We start from the raw sequence: 17,942 nt of genomic DNA, 5'->3' as shown, positions 1-17,942 counted from the left end.
GTTGGAACAATCATAGGGGGAGTTCTGTTGTACTTCTTTTTCTTACTCTACGTGTTCCTCAGATCACTTTCACATGAATATCTGGTAAAGCATCCATTCTACTTGCCTATATTTGTGCTTGTCTAATCTTTTTTTTTTTAAATCTAAGTGCTTGGCTTACATTTGTTCCATTTTAATTTCATCTGGTTTATATCTTCCCATGTTCCAGCCTGGACTTCAACAATGATTCTCACAGAAATTATGAATTTAATAGAAATTTATATATCGGACAGTCTTTAGAGATGATCTCATCCAATGCTTTTATTTTAAAGGTGAGGAAACAGAAGGCCATTATAGGTCAAGTAGTTTACCTAAGGTGAAAGGCATGAGAAGTGGTAGAGCAAGGATGAGAACTTAGATCTCTTGACTTCCAAAGTAGTGTTCTTCTCAATGATGTTCTATGAATCTTAAACAGAAAAGTCAAGATCACTGAACTAGCAAAGGAATTACTCCTCTTATTTGGATGGGAGAGGTTGAGGCATTGTAAGATCAAGAAGTGAGAACACTGAACTGAACATTCAAGGCTCTGGCTTCACGACTGGCTTGATGATTCTCTATAAAACTCTGAAGATTCCTCTGGGGAATGAGACCTTTTCTAATGTGTTGATTACCAGATACAAACCCCTGTGGAATCATGCTTCACTCTGGGGAATGCCACACAGCTGTCAGCCCTTATTCTTCCATAGGAAAAACAGAACATAAAACCAGGACAGAAGACAGACAGCCTATGTCTCAGATTCAAGGGCCTAGTTTCAGTTTTACGTGGGTTTATTTACTTTTAGAGGACCTTGAAATACAAGTTAAAGTTTATTTTCTTGATATTGTTCTCTACCTATTCTCCTAGCATGGTGTAGTGATATAGAGCTAACCATGAAGTATGAGTTCAAATCCTTCATTTGGCATATACTGACTGTGGAACTCTGAGCAAGTCGCTTAACAGCAACTTTAATACTTTAAGATGCTTTTAAAAAAAGGTGCTAATCTACATTGGTGGAGAGAGTTGTATTATCTGAGAGTTCCCTATACTAATAAGATCCTAGGTCCAACACCTGTCCCTAACCATTAACTTCTACCCAATTTGAACCCTGGACCATGCTCCCTGCCAGTCTTCTTCTCCATGACTAAATCTTAGGACCTTTTCTCAATCCTCATCCTTCTTGACCATTCTGTAGCTTTTGACACTTTTGATCACTCTTTTCTCCCCTGCTTCTCCTCCTACTTCTCTGACTTCCCAGTTGTGATCTCTCCTCACTTCTTTTGACCTGCTCTTATATATGATATAATTCACTCTTTCAGTCCATTTTCTCCAGTTGTAATGGGGACCAAGGCATCTTCCTCTTACCTACCTGAAGCGGATGGATGATGCATTGGAAAAAATAACAAAGGGGTACAAAAGCATCTTAGGCCTGAGGAAGAAAGGTACTGTCTAGCCTAGGACACTGTAACTGTATTGTCTTTCCTAAATAACGCTGATCTTATAAAGAATTCACCTGGGGAAAAATAAGCACAAGGGGGCAAGACCTCTTCCTCGGGTCTCATCTGAGAATTGACACTTTGAGTGAAACAGAACATTTGAAATGATGGTGCAGTGTCTAAGGCAAAATCTGATCACCATGATTATTTTGTTATAGAAGCTATGCCACAGAGTGGGTGAAGGACAAGTCTGAAGACACCTTGAGGAATGCTGGTAATTCTAATTCTTAGAGTTTCACGTGTCTTTCACAGAGGAGAAGTGAATGCTTAGCTCATCCTATATTATTCTAGACCCCTCTTTTTCTATTTGGCTTAAGTGACCACAGTAGAGACTCTTCAAAGGACAAAAACTTTAGTTCTGACAACCAGCAGGCTCTAGTCTTCAAAGAGCAATGTTATTGGACAAGTTAGATGCAAGGAGAATTTTAACTCATTTTCTATCTCTGTTACTGGAAATATTCAAGCAGAGGAAGGATGATTACGTGTTAGTGATAGGGTATATGGCATTTTTATTATTTATTGGAAGGGAGGTAGGGCTAGATCACTTAACCAATCTTAGTCTCAGTTTCCTTACCTATAAAATGTGGATAATAATATCATCTTCCTCAAAGGGAGGTCGCAAAGATCAAATGAGATAGCATCTGAGCAGCACTTTGTAAATCTAAAAGTACTACATAAATGCTGTTATGATTGTTATTATCATCGTATAAGCGCCATTGCCCTTCTTTCTCTGAGGCTCTATGACAGAGAGGTAATTTGAACAGAAATGAGGATGGTAATAACAATAACAGATATTTATATAATGTTACAAGATCTGCAAAGTCTTTTGCATACGTTGTCTCATTTAAACTTCACAACAAAACATAACATGAGGTAGGTGATAATGTTATACCTCTTTATAGATGAGGAAACTGAAGCTTAGGGAGGCTAAGTGATTGGCCCAAGATCATACGTGGCAAATAAGCATTTAAGGCAGTATTTGGATACGGGTCTTCCTGCCTCAGACCTCAGCACATCGTCCACTTGGGCAAACTCAATTTCGACATTGGACAGAATCAGTTTCCTCTTTTTGGTCTGACCATTGAGGTCCAGTGGAAGGATGGACTCAACGATGCCTTTTGCAGTTTGTCCAGAGCTAATTAAGTATGCCTAAGCATCACAAGAATAATAATACAGTAGCACTCCTTTTTAATGCTTTTATTGTAGAACAAGAATATCTACTTTAGAGAGTTGCTGTGTTATATAAGGCTTTTTATATAATTGCTTTAGGGAACATGGTTTGGCCCACTCTATCTATGAGTCGATGTGAAGCTGAGCTTTTTTCCTTCCCTAATTATGCAATGCTATGCCCACTGCTGAGGTAAATCCCAAATGTCCTAATTTTCAAAAAAAAAGGACAAACTACAGGCTGGGCAGCTTGGCTTTTAGTTATCTTAAAATTATGGAATATGTTGTTGAAGGGGTTATTAGTGAAAATCTAGACAAAGAAGTAATAATCCCAAAGAACAAATATGACTTACGTTATATGAAGGAATCTTAGATTTGGAGCCTTAGAGGCCGTCTAGCCCAACCCAATTATTTTATAGAAGAAGAAAATGAGATCTAGAGAATGAACAGCCTTGCCCATGGTCACATAGCAAAAGACACAGAGAGAATTTGAATCCAGATCATCTGAACTGGGCACAGAGGCTTTCTAATAGCATTAGAAAGAGGTCCACCATCTTATTCTTCTAAACATTTTTAGGCATAGTTATTTAGTGACAGCTACATTGTAAAAGTCACTTGAGTTATCCCATCCTGTCATTGGATATAAATTCAAGTCTTGCTGACTTGAATTTCAATGCTTTATCCTATGTACCACTTTACTGCCTAGGAAAGAATCTATCATATTATTCAGTAGGATGGGTTAAACATACAAGGGTGAATTGGTATGCATAGGATGAATGAGCTGAAGTATTGCTTTAAGTACTGGATGAAGGGAGTGAATGGATAGGTTGTTTGGCAGGATGATAGGTCCCAGGAGCACGAGATTTCAGGATAAGATTGAAACTCAAACTAGAACTGAGGGGAACTAAGAGAGCAAAGAATGATTTAAGGACTCAAATACTTTTGGGATAAACATACAGATATGGATTCGAACATCCTATGGTGGACAATATGGGAATATTTGCTCTTAGGTCAGGTCAAGTCAACAGGTACTTATTAAGCACTTGATAAGTTCCAGGAACTGTGCTAAGGGCTGGGAATAGAAATATAAGTTGAAAGAGAGTCCTGACCCTCAAGGAGCTTCTATTCTAATGGAAGAAGACAATAGATAAAAGGAAGCTGAAAAGCAGAGGGGAAGAGGAGTGAGGGAGTACATGGTTGAGAAACTGGAAAGTCAGGAGTAAATTTGGAGAGGTATGAAAGCATGGCTAGTCTGAGTATTATCTTTAAAATGGAAGTTCTAAGAGGAACCAGCCAATCAAAGGAAGATGCTACAGGCAGTAGATATTTCTTGTGTGAAAGGTTTCAGGAGGTAGGAGTGAGTAGGCTTCTGTGGCAGGGTAGAGAAAGTCCAGAGTTGGAGGGAGAGAGGAACTTCAAATCCTATGTAGCCATCCACACAGGCCATCTTCTTATCTGCCTTGCCTTTGCAACTTCTGGGATCTCTAGAAACACTATCCAGAGGGATTTAATCCATTTAGTTTGGAATTCCTGGAGTTTGACTGGAGATCAGAGAATATGAAGAGGAATCATATGAGATCAGACTAGAAAGGCAGAATAATAAAGATTATGGAGTAGGTTGAATGACAGGCAGGAAAGATTAAAGTCAGAAATGCCTAGGAGTATGCTGGAGCCAGCTTGAACCTGCTCAAGAGAACTGATTATTAGATTTTCAGTATTAGTGTTTATATTTCTGAAATTTATGAATGCTACAAATCTGAGCTTGAGTTACTTTGTTGATTGTCTACTCTAGACTTAAGAAAATATTAATAATGCATATTCAGCTTGAAAGTGTGTTGTGGGAACCTTTTCCTCACTTTTTCTGGTTGTTAAACATTTACTAGCATATGTCAGGACATCTTCAATATGATAGGACCCTAATCAGCCAAGAGAATTTGGGGAACTGGCAAGCACCAGGATTCTCTGTCCTTAATTTATGGTTGTGTATATGTGGGTGAATACCTAAATAACTGTCACAAGTTATTTAAAGACTTCCCCCTCTCCCCTGAACCACCATTTAGAAAATTAACTATTTCTATTTTAAATGCAAATCTTTGCCTTAAGTGCTTGTGTGTGTGTGTGTGTGTGTGTGTGTGTGTGTGTGTGTGTGCCTGTGCATCTGAGCTTTTAGGCTTGTTAAGTCTCCATCCTGCTTCATCACATAGCTCAATGCTTTTTGCATAATAGAAGTATAATAAATTATTGTGGAATGAATTAGTGAAAGAAGAAGGAAGGAGGGAGGTAGGGGGGACATAGGGAAGAAGGAAGGAAAGAAGAAAGGTAGGGAGAAGGAAGAAGAAGGAAGAGAGGGGAAAGGAAGAAAGAACAAGAGGAATGGAGGAAGGAAAGGAGGGAAAGAGGAAGGAAAGAAAGAAGAGAGGGAGAGAAAGAAGGCAGGGAGAGAAGGGAAGAAGGAAGAGAAAGATGGAGGAAGGACTGGAGAAAGGAAGAGTATGTGGGAGAAAGGAAGAAAGGAAGGAAGGAAAGAAGAGGGAGGGAGGGAGAAAGACAGGCATTAATAGCAACCCTAGACAACATTTTTAAGCTTATTTCACTTTGCTCTCTACTAGAAAAATAACTTTTCCAATTCAATATAACAAGCTTTTATTAAATGAGCGCTATGTAACAGGTGCTATGCTAGGAATTGAGGAGACAAAGTCACAAATTAGAGAGCAATTCTTGCCTTCAAGAAGTGTGTGTGTGTGTGTGTGTGTGTGTGTGTGTGTGTGTGTGTGTGTGCATACATGTACGTGTGCCATCTGTCTTAGAATTGATACTAGGTATTGGTTTCAATGCAGAGGAGTGGTCAGGGCTGGACAATGAGGGTAAAGAGTCTTGTCCAGGGCCACACAGCTAAGAAGTGTCTGAGGCCAGATTCCAAGAAGCTTATATTCTAATGGGAAAAGCTGATGTGCATACAGAGATGTCAATATTGATTCCAAGAAGGAAGGGAGAGGACCGGTAGTTAATGGGGCAAAGGCTATTTTATTTTCATGGAGCCAGTGTTACAGCTGGCAAGCAGGTACCAGGAATAGGAGGACGCAGGCTCCTTTTAGCCCAAATCAGCCCCTTTTCCTCATTAGCCACTGGCTGGGTTATTAGAGTTATAATCTAGTGAGAGACAGCTGATCAGAATGCAATTTACAACCCCAATCATTCACATGGGTTTTAACCAATCGAAGTAAAGCAACTTTACCTGTTAGCCTCTTAAAGGCTTAACCTATCATGTGTTCCTTGTCATGTCTGGCTGATGTGTATTTGGGGAAAAGGAGTTTAAGCGAGGAACTTAAAAATCAATTTTTTTTTACTCCATTATATGAGCTTCTGAGAGGACTTCACCATCTTGTTAGAACTTGTTCCTCACAGAAGGTAAAGGGTTATTAAAAAAAAATTTAAAGGCCTTTTCTTATTCTTCCAGGTGTTCAGTAGTTTACTTCACTGTCCCCCAAGCTCAGAAAATGTCATTGAATAAAGTTATTTATTATAAAATTCCTTGATAAATAATAAAATAATCTTAATAAATAATTATAAAACCATCATAATAAAATAATTTAATAAAATCTTATTTATATTAATACATCATTTAAAAGAAATAATAACCAAATCATCATCATAAAGATTGAATAAAATCCTACATTTACATATCTCTGAAAATATTGCATTTTACCAGAAGAATGAAAGTCCCTTGAGGGCAGAGACTATATCGTATCTAGCTGTATCTAATGTACAGTAAATGCTTAATAAATATTTGTTGATTGATTTATTTTATTACAGCGTACACAGTAAAGAAACAAATATTTATTAAATGCCTACTATGTGCTGCTAAGAGTTTTATAAATATTATCTCATTTTATTTTCACCACTACTTTGGGAGATAGGAGCTATTTTTATTCTTATTTTCAGATGAAGAAACTGGGGCAGATAGCAGTTAAATGACTTATCCAGGTTCACACAGCTATTGAATATCTGTGGCCAGATTTTAACTCAGATATTTCTGACTTCATGTCCAGGACTCTATCAACTGAGTCACATAGCTGCTGATAGATAAAGCATTCATTAGACATTTACCATGTTCCAGGCACAATACTATAGTTATAGGTATATAAAACAAAGAAAAAGAGAGCTTACATTCTAGTAAAGAAAGATAAAACATACATAAAAGGGATCTGTTAGGGGGCAAGAAAAGGAGGGTCCCCAAATTGGGGCTAAGCAGCTAGTGGATCATAAGCCAGATCATAAGGTGGGTGGGCCTTCTTTCATAGCAGTTCACCAGTCATTGAATTGGCCTCAGGGTGCCAGGCAGCTCATACACACCTGGAGCCAACTGGTGTCGGGTAAAATGAGAGAAAGATTTCCTGCCTCATTCTGTAGAGTAATTCAATTGTTTTGGAGAAGAGAGGCAAATCTGAATTATCAATGACTCATTAAAAACATTAGGGTAGTAAGTTTGTCCCTTTCCTTGGCCACAACTGGTACAACATGATTTTGAGATGAAAACATCCACATTTGAAGGCAGAGCAGAGGCATGGGACCTACTTTCAAATCCTATCTTTGATGTTTATTATCTTCTTGACCTTGGGCAAATCATTTAATTTTCCTGGGCCTCAGTATCCATACCTGAAAAATGAAGAGTTTGGATTATATGGCATTGGAGGTCCTTTCTAGCTCTATCTCTGTTTCTGGGGAATTTCAGCTGCCAGCCATCTTTGAGAAGAAGGTTTAGGAGAGAAAGTTATGGTAAACTGGAAGAAAGTTCTCTAGATGCTTACCCAAAATGAGACTTTCTGAGGGGGCTGGAAAAGAGTTCAGAAGGGTTAGGAAAGAGGGGAGAAGTTTCTTTGTGAGAGAGGGAAGGACATCTTATTTAAATGAGGTTTGGAAAAAAGGAGACTGTTTAATAGTATTATATATTCTACATAGATCATAGCTCTCTTGACCTAGAACAACCCTTTAGAGAGAGAAGAAGCTAGTTTCTGTCAGCCCTTGCATGACTATGCATTGACTTTTTCTTTTCCTTCCTTCCTTCCTTCCTTCCTTCCTTCCTTCCTTCCTTCCTTTCTTTCTTTCTTTCTTTCTTTCTTTCTTTCTTTCTTTCTTTCTTTCTTTCTATCTCTATCGCTCCCCACCTCTTCCTCTCTTCTTCTTTTCCTCTCCCCCTCTCCTTCCTTTTTTCTCCTCCCTCTCTCTCACACACACATTACATCTAATCATGAAAAATATATTCTAAACAGGTTTCAGAGTCTATCTTTGGAAATGATGTCTGAATGGGGAAAATGGAAAACAAAACAAAGTTGTTATATCTTATAGGGAAAAGCTCTCACTGGAGAAAACTTCACTGGGTAAATGCCCTTTATATATAAACTGTTTTAACAGAACTGTAATGAGATGAAACAAAATGAGCTGGCTTCTAGTGCTGCCATTTTATCCCCACAGAATCTCCCTTATTCCCCACAGGCTACCAATTCCCTTATTGAAAATATAAGAGACAACTAGCTGGCTCAATGGATAGAAAGCCTACCCAAGTTGTTACTCCAGCTACCTGGAGATGGGCAGTCCTGAGTTCTAATATGACCTCAAAAACTTCCTAGCTGTGTGATTCTGGACAAGTCACTTAACCCAAGTTGCCTAGTCCTTACTGCTTTTCTATCTTGGAACCAATATTTAGTATCAATTCTGAGAAGAAGGTAAGAATTTTTTTAACAAAGACAAACCAACATAATCTGGCTTCTGGTGCTCCCATTTGATCCCTATAAGGGTCTTTCTTATTTTCCACAAGCCAGTGATGCCCTTATTGAAAATATAGGATTAACCATTCTGAGAATGTGGGAATAGTAGAGGAGAGGGAGAGTAGCCACAGGTCCAAGATTTCATTGGCAGTTTCATTCTGGGACTAAGAAGCAGCTCCTTAGGTCACTGAGTTTAGCTCCTCTTCCTGTCCCCTGTACCTATGGCATACTCTTCTAAGATATTATTATTGTTATTATCTCTTCTTGAAAATATTGATAGATCTTGATCAATGATACATGTAAAACCCAGTGGAATTGCATGTTGGTTACAGGTAGGGAAGGGAAAGAACATGAATCATGGAACCATGGGAAAATATTCTAAAAAGGACAAAGAAATAAAAAAAGAAAAATAAATAAAAAAGAAAATAATGATTTCTATCAGATTTTTTAAGATGAAGGAGGAAAAATGGGAAGAAGAGAAACGGAATGGAGCAAAGAAAAGAAAAGTGAATCCAAGGAGGAAGAAGAGAAAAGAGGAAGCACTGAACAAAATAGTAAAAAAAGAAAATGAACAGGAAATGGTCTAGGGCAGGGGTCGGCAATCTTTTTGGCCGTGAGAGCCATAAATGCCACATTTTTTAAAATGTAATTTTGTGAGAGCCTTACAGTGCTCACAGAGCACGCTCCTGTAACAGCGCCTGAAAAAAAAAATGACTTTATGGCTCCTGCAGAAAGAGCCATATCTGGCCCTCGAAAGAGCCAGATATGGCTCAAGAGTGATACGTTGCTGACCCCTGGTCTAGGGAGGTCCTGCTTTTAAATCTGGCCTCAGACACTTACTTCATAGCTGTATGACCCAGGGCAAATACTTAACCCAGTTGCCTAGCCTTTACCAATCTTCTGCTCTGGAGCCCATTTTTAGGATCTATTCTAAGACAGACAGTAAGGGTTTAAAAAATGAACACGAAGAGAAGAAAAAAAGAATAGGGAGGGAAGGAAAGATCCAACTTAAAACTGAGAATAGATCTGAAATATTACTACACAGCTGCCTTTCCTCGGAACAATGCTCTTTCTTTACCCAAAAAGGCACTAGGTGAATGGCTAGATGGAAGAGGTAGGAATTGCCCCTCAAAGCCATGGACCACTGGGCTTCTTGCTGTTCCTAGCACATCACTCTACCCTTCTTGCTGGCCCTCCTCCATGCCTAGAATGCTTTTCCATGTCACCTTCTCCTCTTGGCTTCCCTGACCTCCTTCAAGACAGATTAAATTCTACCTTCTGCAAGAGGGCTTTCCTGGTTCTCGCTGCTCCCTCCTTCTTCCCTGTCCCCCCTGGGCTGCCATAGCCCTCCCTCTGAGAAGACCTACCATTTACCTTGTGTGGCTATTGGGCACGTGCAGTTTTGTTTGCATGATGTCTCTCCAAGAAGAATGCAGATGCTTTAAGTTCATCGAGGATAAGGACCATCTACGCTTTTTACCTTTCTCTGTGAACCTAACACTTAGCATGGCCACTGGCACCTAGTAAGTGCTCAGCAAAAGTGCATTGATGCTACTGTTGTTGCTACGGCAAATTTCAACCACCTCGAAGCTGGCTCTGCCTGGTCCAACTCACCTTCCTAATCACTTCTGCCTGTGGGTGGGAGTATCTCCTCCCAGGAGCCCTGGAAGCTGGCACCGTCCAAGCGATGAATCAGAGTTTCCAGCATGTTCTCTCTTGGCTGTGCTGAAACATCTGTGTAGATTACTGCAGCTCCTGAAAGCACCTGCCAGAGCAAAAGTCTCAGCCAACAAATCCATTACTGTAGGAGCCAGTTTGGGGATAGGAGGGCGGAGGGGTTGGCGCATATGAGGAACACTGGTTTATAGCTCACTTTTCAGAATTCTCTCTGTCTATACTCCGGCTTGACAGAACCTGGCTTTGGTCTGAAAACCAATTTGTGGTTGTGCATTTCTCGCACAACAAACAAACAATAATCATCCTCTGTCCAAATGGAAGGCAGCCTCAGCTCTCTCAGCAGGAGAGTAACAATAATGTCTTATCGACAGATCATGAACATTTAATAAACCACAGACTAATGAAAATCAGAGATGAATGAGATCTGTGTGATTATTCAGTCCATTCCCTGGTGCCCCGATGTCATCAATCTTATACCCTGGACTTCTGAATAAGATTTCAAGAATAAACCAAGTAGCCGGACCCCCAAGTGACCACTCATCTTTTTTTCCTGTCTGACCATTTCTATCCGGTGATAGTAGAAAGAATATTGCATTAAATGTCAAATGACAGGAATTTTAATCAATCAATCAATCAACCTTACTATATGCACAGAGGAGAAGGGGCCCCCTTAAGCCTTGGAGGTACAAAGACAATGCCTGACTTGGCCACCACCTGTGTGACCTTGGACACTATTGCTTCACCCATCTGGGCTTCAGTTCTCTCATTTGTAAGAAGGAATTGGTCTAGGGGGCAGTTAGGTGACTCAATTTGAGTCACTCAATTCGAAATTTGAACCCAGGAGCTCCTGGGTTTGATTTGATCTCAGACACTTCCTAGCTGTGTGGCCCTGGGCAAGTCACTGAACCCCCATTGACTAGTCTTTACCACTCTTCTGGCTTGGGACCAATACACAGTATTGATTCTAAGCAGAAGGTAAGGGTTTGTTTGTCTGTCTGTTTTTTAAAAAAGGAATTAGTCTAGAAAAGAATCTCTATGTCTTCTGATCCTATATCTATCTATCCATCCCTCTGTCTATCCATCCCTCTGTCTATCTATCTATCTATCTATCTATCTATCTATCTATCTATCTATCTNTATCCATCCCTCTATCTATCTATCTATCTATCTATCTATCTATCTATCTATCTATCTATCTATCTATACGCTGCCTGCCAGACTTTAACCTAGAATTCTTCATCATACCTCTCTGTCAGATATAGTCCTCCTATCCTTGCTTTTCACTTGTTTTTTACTTTATTAAAATTCTTTTCTATCCTTGCTTTTCTATTTAATTTATGTGTTTTCACATTTGATTGTAAATTCCTTGATAGCAAGAACTATATTTTTTATTGCATAACTTCAGAGCAGAGTGCCTGACACACAGGAAACTTTTAAGAAATGCTTGTTGACTGACCCAATCAAGAAACAAGAAGAATTGATTAAAAGATAAATAAAGGATTTATTAAATACATTCTGTGTGCCAGGCATCATATTAAGTATGGAGATACAAACACAAGAAAACAAACCAATTTCTTCTCTCAAGAAGCTTATATTTTAATAAGAAGATAAAACATAAAAGGGAGGTAGAAAAGGAGGGACAAGGAAGCTGGTGGGGAGGTGGGCCATGAGGATAATGAATTGAGCTCACTGTCCATGGTAATTTTGGAGTGAATTGAGGGAGCTGTTTAAGCACCAATTATTGACTGGGCACTGAGATTACAATTACTGGCCTCAATGAATTTACACTCTATTCAGGGAAACAATATTTACACATAGATAAGTATTTGCAAAATGGGTAAAAAGGAAATATAAGACTTCCCACTGTCCCCCAGGGGAGGTACCAACAATTAAGGAAATTATCATGAAACTAATGATGGATAATAAGCCAGAAAAGGAAGCTAGGAAGTAGTTGGATAGGTAGACAGTCAAGAAAGAGAAGGCTAGCATTGAATAAAGAGACAAGCTTAGAGACTGGAGGTCCTGGGTTCAAATATGACCTCAGAAATTTCATAGCTGTGTGATCCTAGGCAACTCACTTAATCCCCATTTCCTTGCCCTTACAACTCTTCTGCCTTAGAACCAAAACACAGTATGGCTTCTAAGATGGAATATAAGTGTTTAAAAAAAGTAGGCAATAGGAGAGGAGAGTGTAGTCAATAATGCCAAACAATGTAGAAATATTTTTAAAAGAATGAGGATTGAGAAAAGACTGTCAGATTTGGTAATTAAGAGAACATTGGTAAGTAGAGAGAGCAGTTTCAGTTGAATGATGTGTCATAAAAGGTTGGACTCATGCCTAGACTACCTAAATGGCCTCATCCATGTCAAAGATATCATGGAGATGGGGGCTGCTTTTGGAAGATAGGAGAACTGAAACATCCATGGACTTTGTTGTCTGAGTTGTCTCGATGTGATCAGGAGTGACATTTTTCCATTGGCTGCATGGTTGGAACTATCTGTGTCTTTAAAACTTTCTGACTGGGCATAATCTGGGCGATTTCCTACATATATAAGGGTGAAGGTTCCTTCACTCATAACAGGTATCATGCAGTACAGGGACATCTTCCTCGAAAAAATGGGTGTGAGGTTTTGGTCTTTTGTTTTTGTCTTCTTCAGTTCTTGGTTGAGGGAGTTAGGTCTTTGATTTGGGAACTTGAGCAATGGAGATCTAGGATACTAACAATCCAGATCAGGTGGTACAGACAATCCAGCAGCAAAATCCAGGACACCAAGAGTAGGGGACACTAATTCAGTGGGACATTGGATTCAGACTTGGTGAGATTAGTATTATGTAGGAACTGGGTTAAACTATGAACCTAATTCCTTTCTCTTCCCCTGAAACCAAAGGGCATTATGCCCCCAAGATCTTGGGGAAAATGCATTTTCATTCTTGCTATATGTTTGAAGTAAGAATTCCTTTAAGAAAGAAAATTTGGTGTTAAGCGAATAAATGGAACTGGAGCTCTAATCACTGTGTCCCTAAAGTGGGGAGAATATAATTGGTGGGTACCTGAGGGAGTGGCAGACAAAAGACCCCCTCAGTTTATTTGGAGAACCCTAAGAAAGGATTTTATGTAACAGACCTATCCAACAGACTTAGGGCCAGTGCAAACCAGGTTGTAGACATCTCATCTACTTTATCCCCCTCCCTAACCACCATTTCCCATATTGGAAAGAAGAACCTAATATTAGATCAGAAAGAAATGATTTATTCATATCCTGAAAGTTAATCATAATAGATAGTGAACTATATTTCCAGAGCCTAGCAGAATGTTTAACACATCATAGTTACCTGATCAATGTTCTTGATTGTTTTGCATGCATTTATTAATTTCTCTGCCATTATTATTACCTATTCAGACCAGGAATATGGTAAGGGAAGAATGCCTTGCTAGAGATTCCACTGGGTTGGTGAATTTATTTGTACTTTTATTCGTGTCTACCTTAATAGCTGCTCAGTCCTTATGTTCTGTAGAAAGTGTCTACTACAAAAAACAGTCATTGTTGAAGATAGTATGGAGTAGTAGACCTGGAGTCGAGAGAGCTGAGTTCAAATCCTGCCTGACATTTACTAGTGGGTGAAAATGAGCAAGTAAACTTCTCTGAGCCTCTATTGCCTCATCCATAAAACAGTAGTAATAAAGCTATTTTTACAGGGTTGTTGTGATGTTCATTTGAAATAATATATATAAATTGTTTTGCAGCCCTCATCTCATTATGTAATATAATGATTATAGCTAGCATCTATCTAGTGTTTTATGGTTTGCAAAGCACTTTACAAATATTATCTCATTTTATCCTCATAACCTCTCTAGAAGACAGGTGCTAACATCATTCCCATTATACACATGATAAATATTAATTATTATTATGTAATGTGACTTGAAGTAGTGTTCCAACAATTACTATTTAATGTGTAAAATTCAGCTACTGGACTAAAAATCAAAGAAGTCTGAGAGTTCCCCCACATGCAACTGACCCAGGGTTTTTTTAAACAGCTTTTGTAATCTAATAACATGATTCCGTACAGATACACTTATTAAGAATGTGAATTTTGGGATATAACATCCCCACATTTTATCAGTTCTTCTTTAGCAGAGACACCAAATAATTTATAGCCAAATGGATATAGTAGACAAGTTTGTCCTCTATCATCTTCACGTGGCTACCAGCTAATGTCAAATGTATCACCTTCATCATTTAGAAGGAACTGCCTCTTCCTTGGCCACCATTGAAAGACAAATTCTTTTTTTAATTGATGAGGCAATATTCAGGACAAAGAAAGTTAAAAGGAGTTTATTAAAAATAAGTCAAGGTAGCAACATGTTGGCAGACTGATTGCTGAAGAACAAGTCTTTCAGAGTGGGTCAGCTTTTTATAATATAACTTTATTAATGAGACGAAGACAATTTTGATAGTTACACAACAGTAAAAGAGGTTGGGTCCCTGAGGTTCAGTTTGCACAAGTGGAATAGGTGGGGTAGATGCCAAATCTCAGGGAATATGAAGATATGGACTGATACCTCCCCACCCAATACTGATTGACCAGCAATCACTGAATCAAGATACTTTTAATGCCATCATATTCTCATTGTGGGTAAGCAGAGATAGACACTTACTAGTTTGTTCAGAACAGAAGCTAGTATTGAAAGAATTTTCTTAATTATGTATTTAGAGACCCAAAAGACATCATACTTTTTGACCAAAATCTTAACTAACATCTTGTATTAGTTTAATTTCTTCAATGCCTTAATATTCATGTAGGCCATCTTCAAAGCCTTGGGCTTGTTTTAATGATTCTAGTCTCTCAGGAGTCACACAGAAAATTTCAGGTAGGGTGTAGATTTGAGCCTGATGATGCTAGAGAAACATTTGTCCTTCTGGATATCATAGTTCTTTAGAATGATACAGTCTTCAAAGACTTTCTTGTTAACAACATATAAGATTCTGGTTTTTAATTCACTCTGATATCTGCTTCCATTTTGTGGGTGAGTTCATCCCATTCACATTTACAGTTATGATTAGTAATTATGTTTTACTCTGTCTTATTTTCTTCCTGTTTATCCTTTTCTTCCTCTCCTTGAAGCCTTTCCCTGTTCATAAATGTTTTGGTTCTAACAATCATCTCCCTCAATTCATCCTCCCCTTTGTTCAACCCCTTTTCTCTGATTCCTACTTCCCTATAGGGTAATATTCTTAAGTGCCATAAGAATATTAGCTACCTTGAGTGTCTTGGATAGCTTAAGCATTTTAATTATCACTTATATAAGAATATAATTAATTTAAACTTACTGAATTCCTTGAATTTTCTCTTTTCTGTTTTCCTTTTTATCCTCTAGTGTTGTATTTGATTATAATATTTTCCATTCAGCTATGGTCTTCTTTTAAAGAATACCTTGAAGTTCTCTATTTCATTAAAAATCTATTCCATACTCACCCCATCTCCCACTCCTTGGAGAATTATTCTCATTTTTTCTGGATCAGTGATTATTGATTATATTCCTAGATCCTTTTGGAACATTGTATTCCCAGTCCTTCAGTCCTTTAAAGCATAAGCTATGTGTTCTGCAATCCTGACTATGACTATTTGAAGTGCTTCTTTCTGGCTGTTTACAGTATTTTCTCCTTGGTCTTGGCCTTTTGGAATTTGGTTATAATAGTCCTGGGAGTCTTATTTTGAGATCTCTTTAAGGAGGTGATTGGTGGATTTTTTCAATGTCTCTTTTTCTTTATTGTTTGATAATGTCAGGGCAGTTTCCCCTGATAATTTCTTGAAATATTTTCAGAATCTTTTTTTGATTATGGCTTCCAGAAACTCCATTGATCTTTAAATTATCTCTCCTAGAACTATTTTCCAGGAGGATTATTTTTCCAGTAAGATATTTCAGATTTTCTTATATTGTTTCTTTCTTTTGAATTTATTGTTTCCAGATGTCTTATTGACTTCTTTAGTTTCCATTTGCCCAATTCTATTTTGGGTATTATTTTCTTCTTGAGCTTTTGTACTACTTTCTTTACATGGAAAATTCCACTTTTTAAGGAGTTTTAAAAAAAATTACTCATTAGTATGTTTGCTACATTAAAGCTCCCATGGGTCCTACAGTGTGCACACTGAAGGGTGGCCTAACTGGCTTGGTGTGGGGAAGCTTGCAGCTGTTTTGTCCAGATGCTACCTGTACTGAATTAAGCTATATTTCTCCCCACTCCCTCTATGCTGGTTCCTCCAGGTGTCACATTTGCCACACTGTGCTAGATTTTGCTCTTCCCATTGATGGTTTCCACAGGAGATATGTGTGCTAGGCTAATTTCCCCTTCTACCCAAATGAGATGGGTCTTTCCTGCTGTCCTTCAACATCATCCTGAGATGGAACATTGCTTTGTCTTGTCATTTTTTGATTCTGTCACTACAGAATTAATTCTGAGGGAGGGTTTTTGTGCATGTATGTTTGTTTGTATATTGGTTTGAATGAATGGGCTCAGAGCATTCCTTCCCTATTCTACCATCCTAGTTCCCAGAATCAAAAGTCCAAAAAGATCTTTTCATCCCTCTTCACACAGAGGAGAACAAGATTCTTGATAATACTTCGTTAATATTATGAAATAATTGGCCACTACAAAAATTTGATTTCTTAGCTCAGTGAGAGATTTTCACTTGAAACCCTCTAGTGCTAAGGAAATATAGTTAGGGCAGAGCCTATCCTTTCTCATCACCACACCACTTTGGCTATTTAGAAAGACTATGTAGCCCCAGGCCATCATTTGTTATACTCTTTGGATTCCTATTCAAGTTCCTAAACTGCTCTAGTCATTTGCCTTCTTTTAGAAGTTCTCATCAGCATGGCAAATGATCTGATTAAGAGTGCTTCAGAAAAAGGAGGTTTTCTGCAACTCTGATGAAGTTGATGAGTTATTAACCTCCTGGGCTTCTCACTGAAGGGATTAAGAGATGGTCACAATTGGGTTTCCTTAGTGCTCTTCAAAGACATGATTAAGTAGTCCAAAATTAGGACTGATGGGGCAAGGTTAAAGGAATGTGAATGAGAACAGGAAGAATAACAGGACTGAGGGCCAAAGTGATAAGGCTCTTCAAGTACATGAAGAATTAGTATATGATTTGTATAGTAGCTATCTAATGAGAGTCCATGGTTTTGAATGACAGGTTGGAAAACAAAGACTTACTCTCCGAATGAAGTGGTATTAAACTTTGGGTTAGATTATTATGAAAAATTATAGGATTGTTTCTGTGGAGACCTTTAAATAGGAAAGAAAGCCATTGGTCTGGCATATAGTCCTGGTTGGAGAGAGGAGTATCGCTCACTCAATCAATTAATCAAAGATTTATTTAGAATCTACTTTGTGCCAGGTGCTTTGCTAAATACTGAAGATAAAAGACAAAAGTTAAATAGTCCCTGTCCTTGGGAAGCTTAGGTTTTAATGAGGAAGAGAACAGGTACTATCTATACAGGAGTAGCATTACTGAAATCAGTTCTAGGTATCACATTTTAGAAAGGACATGGAACAACGAGGTAGTGTCCAGAGGAATAGACACCAGAATTATGAAGGATCTTATCGTGCCATATGAGCATCAGTTAAAGAACCTGCAAATGTTCAGCTTGGAGAAGAGAAAAATTAAGAGGTATATGATATCTATCTTCAACTATTTGAAGGATTAAATTTTGCATGCCCCCTGTGGGTAGAACTGGAACAAAATTGTGGAAGGGCTGGAGAGTTTAATTTAGATTTGATAAAAAACCAAAACTTCCTAAGCAGTGAAATTGG

Source organism: Gracilinanus agilis, chromosome 4, assembly GCF_016433145.1.
Source record: "Gracilinanus agilis isolate LMUSP501 chromosome 4, AgileGrace, whole genome shotgun sequence".
NCBI lineage: Eukaryota > Metazoa > Chordata > Mammalia > Didelphimorphia > Didelphidae > Gracilinanus > Gracilinanus agilis.
This window is presented reverse-complemented; position numbering follows the sequence as displayed.